Source organism: Nothoprocta perdicaria, unplaced genomic scaffold (genome assembly GCF_003342845.1).
Source record: "Nothoprocta perdicaria isolate Ctin4 unplaced genomic scaffold, notPer1 scaffold_28, whole genome shotgun sequence".
In the NCBI taxonomy this organism is placed as follows: Eukaryota; Metazoa; Chordata; class Aves; order Tinamiformes; family Tinamidae; genus Nothoprocta; species Nothoprocta perdicaria.
Genome location: NW_020455510.1, coordinates 2,900,607 through 2,910,048, shown reverse-complemented (window position 1 = coordinate 2,910,048; position 9,442 = coordinate 2,900,607).

The window sequence follows — 9,442 nt, the reverse complement described above, 5'->3', positions numbered from 1 at the left end:
ATTGGGCTCTAATCAGGAGAACATTTTCGTTAAATTTGCCAGCAGAATGCCTTACCAGTCATTCAGGATGGAGATGTGATCTACTGGGGTCCTAAGAAAAAATAGGCCTGTTGTTCTTCAGATAATGTAGACAAAAAAGAAAATCCTTTATCCTTTCACTGCCACTTAGTGCCTTAATTTCAGCCAAGAAAGCAGGGTTCACTATTCATTGGCCAAATTAAGTAATCTTCATTGCCATGCGACCTGTTTTCCCATTTTCTGTTTTGATCGTATTTAGTTGTTAAATATTCATTAGACTGTAGAACTTTGAAATGTTTAATGAATAGTTGTGAAAATGGAATGATTTGATTTTCAGTAATAAAATAGAGGTTTGAAAAGTAAAGTATATGCAGAATTTTAGCTGATTAGTTTTAGAACCTTGTAGGATGTTTACTGTTTTTCCAAAGGTTTTCATCTTTTAAAAGCAATAATTCTCCTTCAAAATCTGTACGCAGACTCCAGTGAGCAGAGTGAGTCAAGAATGGAAATGGGTATGTGCCCCCCTGCCTTTTGAAAAGCCTCTTCGTAGCCTTTTTGCTCTAAAAAGGGAGTTCACTATCATACTACCGCTGTGTCCACGATAATCAAGGGGAGCCGATGTGTTTAGATTTAGGAAGACTGCGCAGGCTGTTGTACAATCGTGAAGCCAATTAATTTTAACAGGAACAAGGAAGGTAGATGCAGAGTGGAAGCGTCACTGTTGCTTTGGTCATTCGGTGTTAGATCTGGTCAGAGCTAGATGTTATGCGGTGAGCCCAAGCATTGGCGTTRGCAGCGTTGATAGTGGTGGGTTGAGATGGTTGTAATGTGACCGTGCAGCCCAGAGGCGTAACAGGAATGTGCCTGGGGCACCCGTTGTGCCGGGGCGCCCGCTGGAGGGTGTTCCCTGCTAACCAGGGTGGTCGGCGGCGGCAGTTCCCACTGCTGGGGGTTCATGAGAGGTGTTAAACTGCTCCAGCAAAGCCACATGCCACATTACAGTGGGATGCACCCAGCTGCTTGCAGCTCCTGATTTGTAGATTTAAAAATGAGTTGGATGGAGACTGAGGGAGCAAAAAAGTTGGCTCTTTGATTGTACGTAGGGAACTCAGAAGACTTTGTGTCTCCCTTTCTAATGTGGCTGAGAGTAACTCACAGAGAGAGGTTTCTGTGCTTATGAAATGGTTTGTATGCCACTGCTTTATGCTTCCTATGGATTTTTTAATAGAGGTAGCCTTCAGAAGCTAGTTGTTTTAATCCAAGCCCATAGATACTCAAAAAGAAATGAGAAGCTTTTGGAGTAGTTGAGTATTATTAAAAAGCTGGTGAGGTAAGGAACAACCATGCTTAGGAAAAAAGAAAAATGGCCAGGATGCTCTCCACTGCCATAGAGGCAGYCTGGCTTATTTTTGTTTCTTATATCCCAAGGCCAGTGAAAGAAACACTGTGCCTATAAAAGATAAGAGAAAGTTGTCCTGAACGAGACTCCAGGCTGTGAAAGATTCCTGTAATGGAGCTTCCGCCTTTGTCTTGGGCTGCCAACGTTGTGGCTGGATTACTAGTTCACCAAATCAGAATGGAGTGAAAAGGAACTCSCGAGTACGTGAAGGATCATAAAGCAAAGCCAAGCATTGTTAGTGGGATTGCAGAGGACTTTTATACTGAAGCAAACTTAGGAAAAAAAAAAATCAATGTACAGACTGCTTTTCACACAAATATTTTGCTTTTTTTTGTTGCATTTTAGATAATTATTTCTGCACCCACACCTCAATCTTCTTTTCTTTTATTGAAGTAACAGTGAGGTCTTCGTCCTTTAACATCTGCTGACCGAGGAAATCGAGCACTCATTTGACTGCAAGAGAAGATGCACTAGGAAGGAACAAAACTCTCCGTAGACTATGAATTAGCAAATTAGGAGTTAACGAAACTAACTGCATGATGAATTATCTGRGTTTTAATTCYGCCATCTATTCCTTTAATATGGCATCCCTATTTACATCAGGTTTGTTTTTATTGAAATATAGTGTTTCTCTTAAGGGCAGGTTTTCTTTGAGATGCTATTTCCAAAGTTTTGCTAGAAAAGAAACAGAGACGAAATTGGATTTAAAAGCAGTCTCTGAAAATGGCTAAGAGGTTTAGGGTCTCTAAAGTTCTGTGACATGYATCTTATTCATATATTGTCTAAATGGGATACTACTTTTTAAAAAAGCAAATCTTACATGCTGTCTTCCAAGTAAATGCTTTCCATAGGGGGAAATATATTTTAAATATTATTTAAATATTTACTACTATTTAAAACAATTTTAAAACATAGAAGTTAAAACTATGGTCATAAAATGTCAGTGTGTCATCAATCATTTCTTATTTTGTTGTCAACACTTGACATTTGGTCTCTCTTACCCTGTTACATACCTGTGTGTTTCATAATGCACATTCTGCCATATCTTATTGTTTAAGCTGATACTAACATGTTGTCGTTAACAAATGCATGTTTTCTGCATATCTCCTCTACATATGGCAAAAATGAGCTAGGGCTAATAAGAGACACTTTATGCCTTCTTAGTCCAGATTTTCAGATGGTCCGTTACACAATGTATGGAAATGTGAAAAAGGACAATTTTGTACCATTCGTGATGTTATTAACTAAACCATTAAAGTGAAAACACTTTTTAAACAAAGACCCTATAATGCTCAGTGATTTATTATTAAAATATTTATCTTGAAAACCTAGACTGTTGGGAAAAAGAGACTGTTTTCTGATCTTTTGATATGATGAAATACAGTTCTAGTGCTTTTTTATTATATTACATGAATTCAGGAACATGTATTTATCTGATTTTTTTTTCCTTATATGATTCTCAATGTTCTTGAACTCAGTTTCACTCTGTATCTGCCGTTTCTTAAATGGACATGACAAATGAGGAGCCAAGCAACTGTGTTAAATGAGAGGCTATGTTCTTCTGTGRTTCAAGTGTTTTTTGATTCACTGTTTTCTTTCTTTCCTTTGTTCACTAAGTAGAATATCCCTATGTACCTATGGGAAAATTGGTGCTAAAGGGTGGAGGGTTTTTCAATTGCAATAAACTGCTCCAGATAGTTTCTTATGAGTTCTGTTTCTCCATACAGGGAGCTGAAATCCCACAATTGTGTATTAGCCATAGGATTATTGGCCCTTTTCTGAGCCACTTGCAGGACAAGGTGTATCTGTACAGCTGGAATATTTTCGTGAATGAATACGAGCTGCTTCACAAACCAACAGGAGTGAAAAAATTAGCCGTTTGCCCATGGAGTCATTGGTGTCTTCCCATTGCAGTGTGGAAACTGAACCTTTAATTATGCATTTTGATTTGGATTATAATTTAGGAAAGTTCTTTATTTCTTCAAATGAAGATGAGATGCAAGAAACCAAAAGTATAGAGGCTGTAAAAGGAAATGAACAGTTCCAATTGTGAGTAAATTTCTTACAAAGTCATTTATTCTGCATAGGTACTTGCCTCTCTAGTAGAAGCCTAACAAACCTTTGTTTCATTTCCAGAGAATTAAAGAGCAGAAAACTTCCTTAAAACTCCTTAGAGTTTAATCTCTTGTAAAAAGAACAATGTTGAATACAAAGAATAAGCTATATCTAAAGAAGAAGAAATAAAAGGTGGGTCAGGGAAAACAGCAAACAGGACTTCTACAGGGGTGACCCACATGTAATTTGTCTTCAATATCACTTTTCTGCTCTTAAAAGTTTTACTGGACAATTTTGTATTTAAGTAAGCAAAATAAATATTGCTTTGACTGAGTTTTCCATAATCCCCATTAAAGCACCTGCTGAAATTCTTTTACCTACAGGGAAAAAGTAGGCAAAAGGATCCATTTTCACCAGCCTCCAAACCAAGGTACAGAGGGAAGCAGTAATGGCAGCAGTGCCACCCAGATAGGACTGAAGAGCAGTTCAGGCCCTTCATTTGAAGAAAAACAGATCCAGAATGAGGTAGGACAGCTCATACATATATGAAGGCTAGTAGAAGAGAAATTTCAACAAGAAGATACATATATATATATATATTTAGGAGATTGAAGGAGGGTGGTGGGAGTGGTCCCAATTATGAAATAGTTTCATGAGACATATAGTAAAACAGACTGAAAAATGATGACAAAAGAGCAATGTGATCCTTTGGCACATGGAGTTTCATAGTTGAGGGTGCCACCAGAGTGTGGTTGGTATTTTGACACACATAATGAGCTTTACAAGAGGATAGAGTAGCATAATCTTAGTCCTGCCTTCTGTTTTGCTCTCGGAAGAGGGGTTTTATTTRCGGTGTTGAAAGGCACGGATGCCTGGATATGCCTGCATGGAGGCAGTGGATTTTCATTACCTCCCGGAGTGAGCTGTTTCCAAGTACGCTCTGGTTCCTGCTCAGGTTGTCCTATATTGTGTAGTCAGCATTTAAACAAATTTTATTCCAAGAAGTGTCAGATGAGCAAAACTCCTTTCAAGAAATATTTATATTATAAATCAGATGGAGTTTTTTTTCTTTTTTTGCAAATGCAGATGCATTCTCAAAAGGTTAGCAGTTTCATCTTACTTCAGGCATCCATGTGAACGGTTAGGAAAAAAATTGAATTGACTTCTCTCTCCGTAGAGACTTCCAATAAACAAAAGATTCCACAGCACTGTGCAAACTAGGACTTTGACCTAGTTAAGGAGATTTATTGGGAAATAGGTTGCTAACATTTTAAGCAGGGCATTTAAGTCTATGCTTTGACATAGATGAATGTGTATATAGTTAGCATACATTGAAAGGGCAATTAATAGTGTAGCATTCGGGTAAATGCACATTTTTGAGCATAGGAGTAATATGGAATTATGAGAGTAGTGATGCTAATGGTAGATATCAGTTAAACTGTAAAACTTCCAGGCAGTATGCAGTCAATATGCTCTTCYTGTTTGGATGCCCTCTTCATCCTAACTGGTGGCTTCTGGTGTGACTAGTCTGCGCGTTGCTCTTACATGTTTTTGCTGCCACAACAGAACRTGAATGGCATAATTGAAGAAAGGARCTAAAATTCAATGTTGTTTTACGTGGAATAACAGCAACCTAACTGGTTTGTTGTTAGAGCAGGTGGTCAAAATCAAGAATTCACTTAGGCTTAGCAAAACTCTAATTTAGAGTTTTCCTATTTTCTCCCCTTATCTCTCAGCTGTTTCTGTCCTGCTGAGCTTGTGCTAGTGGTAGCTACTCATTTCCAGAGCAGGGCACGAAGCCTGTCCTGGAGATGAGCGCGTGTCCCTGCGTGGCCTGTGAGCCCAAGGTCGCTGCTGCGGCCCCCGCACCAAACTGTCCCTGCCCCGCCGTGGCTTGGCTCAAGGCCCCTCTCAGCAGTAACTTCACTTAGTGCCTCTCTTTCCCTGTTGCAGTGCACAGGAATTCACAGTGTGCCGGTTTCCTCAGCTCCCCTGCAAAAGGGTGAGTGCTGGTTTGGCAGGCGGCTGGATGGCAAGTTCTTAAATTTCAATGAGCTGTTTGTGCTTGAGCCCTGCGAGTGCTCAGTGCTCGTTCCAGTTGAGCCGGTTCCTGGCCAGGATGATAGCGAGCCTGTGGTGCTGGGCAAGGAGTCCTTATCCAAACAGGGCTGTTGGGACCGTGCTGTCCTGGGCTGCTTAAAATATATGCACATCTTAAACGTCTTATCATTCAAGACAAAATTCGTCACTAGTTTAGCCTATTAAAATGTATTAACTGAGGTGCCAAGGCCAGTCTCTGTGTTTCGTTGCTGTTGCTTGTAACATTGGTGCCCTGTGCACTTCCTTGAGGTAAAAGCCACGGCACGTAGCTCTGGCTCCGAGTTCCTCGCGTGGCAGCCCCTGTGCTTGGACTGTTGGTGTCCGAGCCGGGGGTGAGGGCGCCGGCGGCGCGCGGGCGCCTCGCCTGCCCGTGCTGCCCCTCGCCCTCGTGCTGCACTCCCMTCGGCATTCCGCCTGGGCACGGGAGCCTCTCGCTGCTCAACAACGCCCGCTTTGTGCGTTCGGACGCTCCAGCACCCAGAAGCTGCTGTCTTCAGAAGTGGTTGTTTGTCCCAGCCTCTTGAGGAATGCACGGGTGGATTCGGACGCGTCTCGCGGCGTTACGAAACCCTCCAGGCTGCGCTTGGGGAGTAAATCTCGCCTGAGCTGTGCGCTGCGAGCGGCCTCCCGCAGGTGTGCTTGGCCTTGAGGGCTGCATGTCGCCGGACGGTGTCATTGTAACCCACCCACCACTGCTGTTGTTATAATTTCTGGTCCTAAGCACAGATGGGGACCGAGCAGTAACGTGGACAGCTTGCTCAGCTCCCTAAGGGAGAATGGTAATCGTCTGTAACCCAAGGAGTTCTGCCCCTAGCAAACCTCTCTGCTCCTTAGCAGAAACAGCACAACAGGTTACTTAGACATTCACTCGGCGAGTCCTTTCACCTTCCTTCATACTTCTAACGTATCCAAGTCTTTTGCCATCCAGTATCATATGAATAGCTATCTTTTTTTACAATTTGAGATTAATAATATTAAAATGGGAGTTTTCTGATTTTTATAGGACAGTTCTAGTATAAAATAAACGTAGAAGGCTTTATATCTTCATGCAATTAAATGGCAGGGTTTTGATAATTATTATATTTGTGGCTTAAAAATGGAAATTCCTCAAAATGAAACTCCTGGGGCTTTTTTTGTATATTTGTTTTCCTTTAAGTCAGTACCTTTACGTGAGAGTGTGTTGTATGTTGGAGTTTAATTTGCCTGATCATTTGTGAATGGAATGGAGCAACATTTTAAGGGTTACTGTTCAAAATGTGCTCTTTTCATCAGCTTCAGCACTGTAATGAATACAGGCATTGTTGATATTTAAGTAAAAAGTACAAAAGAGTAACTGTTCTAAATATCTGGAATWTTTTTTTGAATTTTTATGCTAAGTATTATTTGCTATGGCTTTTTCAGAAACAAAGCCATAAAGTTTGGGTGCAGTAAATTCTTGTGATTATGACAATAAAACATTATACGTATTTAATTTAAATCTAAGTTGTGACTACACTTAGTCTTTGGAGTTTATATTGTTGTGGGAAGACATTTGAAATCTAAAGAAATCTGATATAGAAAAGAGGCAGCCTCATTTGTTTATGAGATTTAGGATTAGCATTTAAAGTGCACAGCCTCTGTTAATACTTCAGCAAAGTGGAATCTGAATTATTTTTACTTAAATATAAGTGTTCTGCAAAAAGAAAAGCCTATTTATGTTACGGTCTGCTAGCGTTCACTGAGAAATCCAGTGKTTTTTGAATTTATGGCACTTATGAATATGAAAAATGTCATGGAAATTCAATATTTTTTATTTAGAGTATTTATCACTGATCAATCTTAGATGTTAAAAGAAACACCTTGTATTTTCCATGCATCTACCTCCATCTTTTAGGCAGTGCTTCCTCAGCTTTTGTCTATTTTCTCAATAAYGATATTGAAAGAGTCGGTCATTTTTCACTCAGTGAATCTTGTGTTCCTTTGTATCTCCTTCATTTGTGCCCAGAATGCCTGGAATTGCAGGATTCCTCTCATCCAAATACGGGGTGGCTGCCCAACTTGCAAGCTCCTTATGGRAAAAGCTAGACAGAACTTAATAAAAAGGTATTCATCAGGTTTTTGCTTTGTGATACGAGTTTCAGTTTTGCCTTTGCATCCCCATAATCATAGAAGACTTGAATCCGGTTGGCAACCCCTCTATTCTTTATCATCTTGATGGTCAAGCAAACACTTAATTGACRTAAGTAATTTATTCATATCTTGGTCAGTAAAGACATGCCTGAAATTGTGGCTGTTGAGTTTAAATACCCTGCTTCTGCCTCTAATTAAAACCTAAGGTTCTTACATAAGTTTCCAAGAATTTCTGTGAGTCTTGAGTTGATAAATTACTCAAGATCTCTTGATCCTGTTGTAGCTGACAGGAGGATATGATTTCTAGGTGGCCTAAAATYAAATAAAATAGTCATTTTTTTTGCTATTCCTCCCTGTAAAAGTTATGCCGTGCAAGTTAGGATGCAGCCACACGACTTGTTAAAGTCAATTTTAGGCGCTACATCATACTTTGTGTTGTGTGTGTGCCACTTTACATCACTTTAGATTCAGAGCAAGCAATAATGCTTGATGTCTAATCAAACTTCCCTTGATTACGCTGCTTCCAACCTGCTTTGTCATACTCTGTATACCAGATTTTTGATATATTTACTTAATGCAGCACCTGCATCTGTATGCAGTGCTGTATTTTTTCAGTGGAGCTGCTTTTGCCACAGGATCCTGTTCCTTGTGCATGTGAATGCTGTGAAGTCGGTCCTGACGACTTGAGTACAAGTGATGCACGTCACTCTTTGGCATTCCCCTGTGCGCCCCATGTTCAACTTCATGAAGGYTCATTTGAGGAAAACGCTGTGAAAGGTAATGCCATACACAGCAGTACAGTCGTACTTTGCTCTGAGGTCTCTCCASTGCAGTGAAGGAATCACCAGCTAGAAACAGCCACTCTGAGCGCCTGTTCTGCCTGGTGACTGTAAAAGCATCTCATGCCATGCAGGCTGTTTTTAGCTCCTAAGGTCTGTGCTTTAGCAAAACATTTTAAAATACTGTAAGAACTGTTAACATCTAGCTTTTTGTAATGTCTTTTGGCATGAGATACTGTTGGACAGCAGCTGGCAGGTGAGCCACGAGCAGTTGCCTCCGTATCCGTGTCTTTCGCCTGTCAGAGCGGATGGATAAATGGATGTATTGTGATCACTGTGGTGAAACAGGCAGAGACAGAAGTCCACCGTGGTGTGCCCATCACTCAGTAACAACATACAGAAACAAAAGTTGGGAACCCCCTGGGTTTGCAGCCAGCTGTGTCCGCTCTGCTCCCGGCAAACCCACTTTTCACAGGTCCTCTGATGTTCTCGCCACCACCTCTGGAACTGCCGGCAGTTCTGTGTTGCCTCAAGGTCGCAGGGAACTGTTGCAGCCTGAGTGAGTTGCTGCTTTGCAACAACTGCGCAGAAATCATKTATTTAAAAAACAAAAGGCATTGAGGCACCTACTGACTTGCAATTAATTTTAAGTATTTTTAATGGTGTATCTATTGTCTTAAGTTCTTAATGGCAACGGTCCAAACAGCCAGGCACCTTTGGGGCAAAACCATCTTCTCTCAAACTTTCCCATCAGCTTTGTCCCTGAGAAAGAAATCTCCAGCTTTCCCTTCTGCCTGCTGAGAAGTGCTATCATACTGAATTTGCAAAGGCTGGCGCTTGTGGCTGAAACAGTTGGCTGTTGCTCAGGGCTTGGGAGCGTTAAAGGCGTGTCGAGGGGAAGGTGTTGCGGACGGCGTTTTGCGTTGCTGCGGTGCGCGTTACACCTACCGCGACGGCGGTTGGAGGGCGTTGCCGCCCGCCC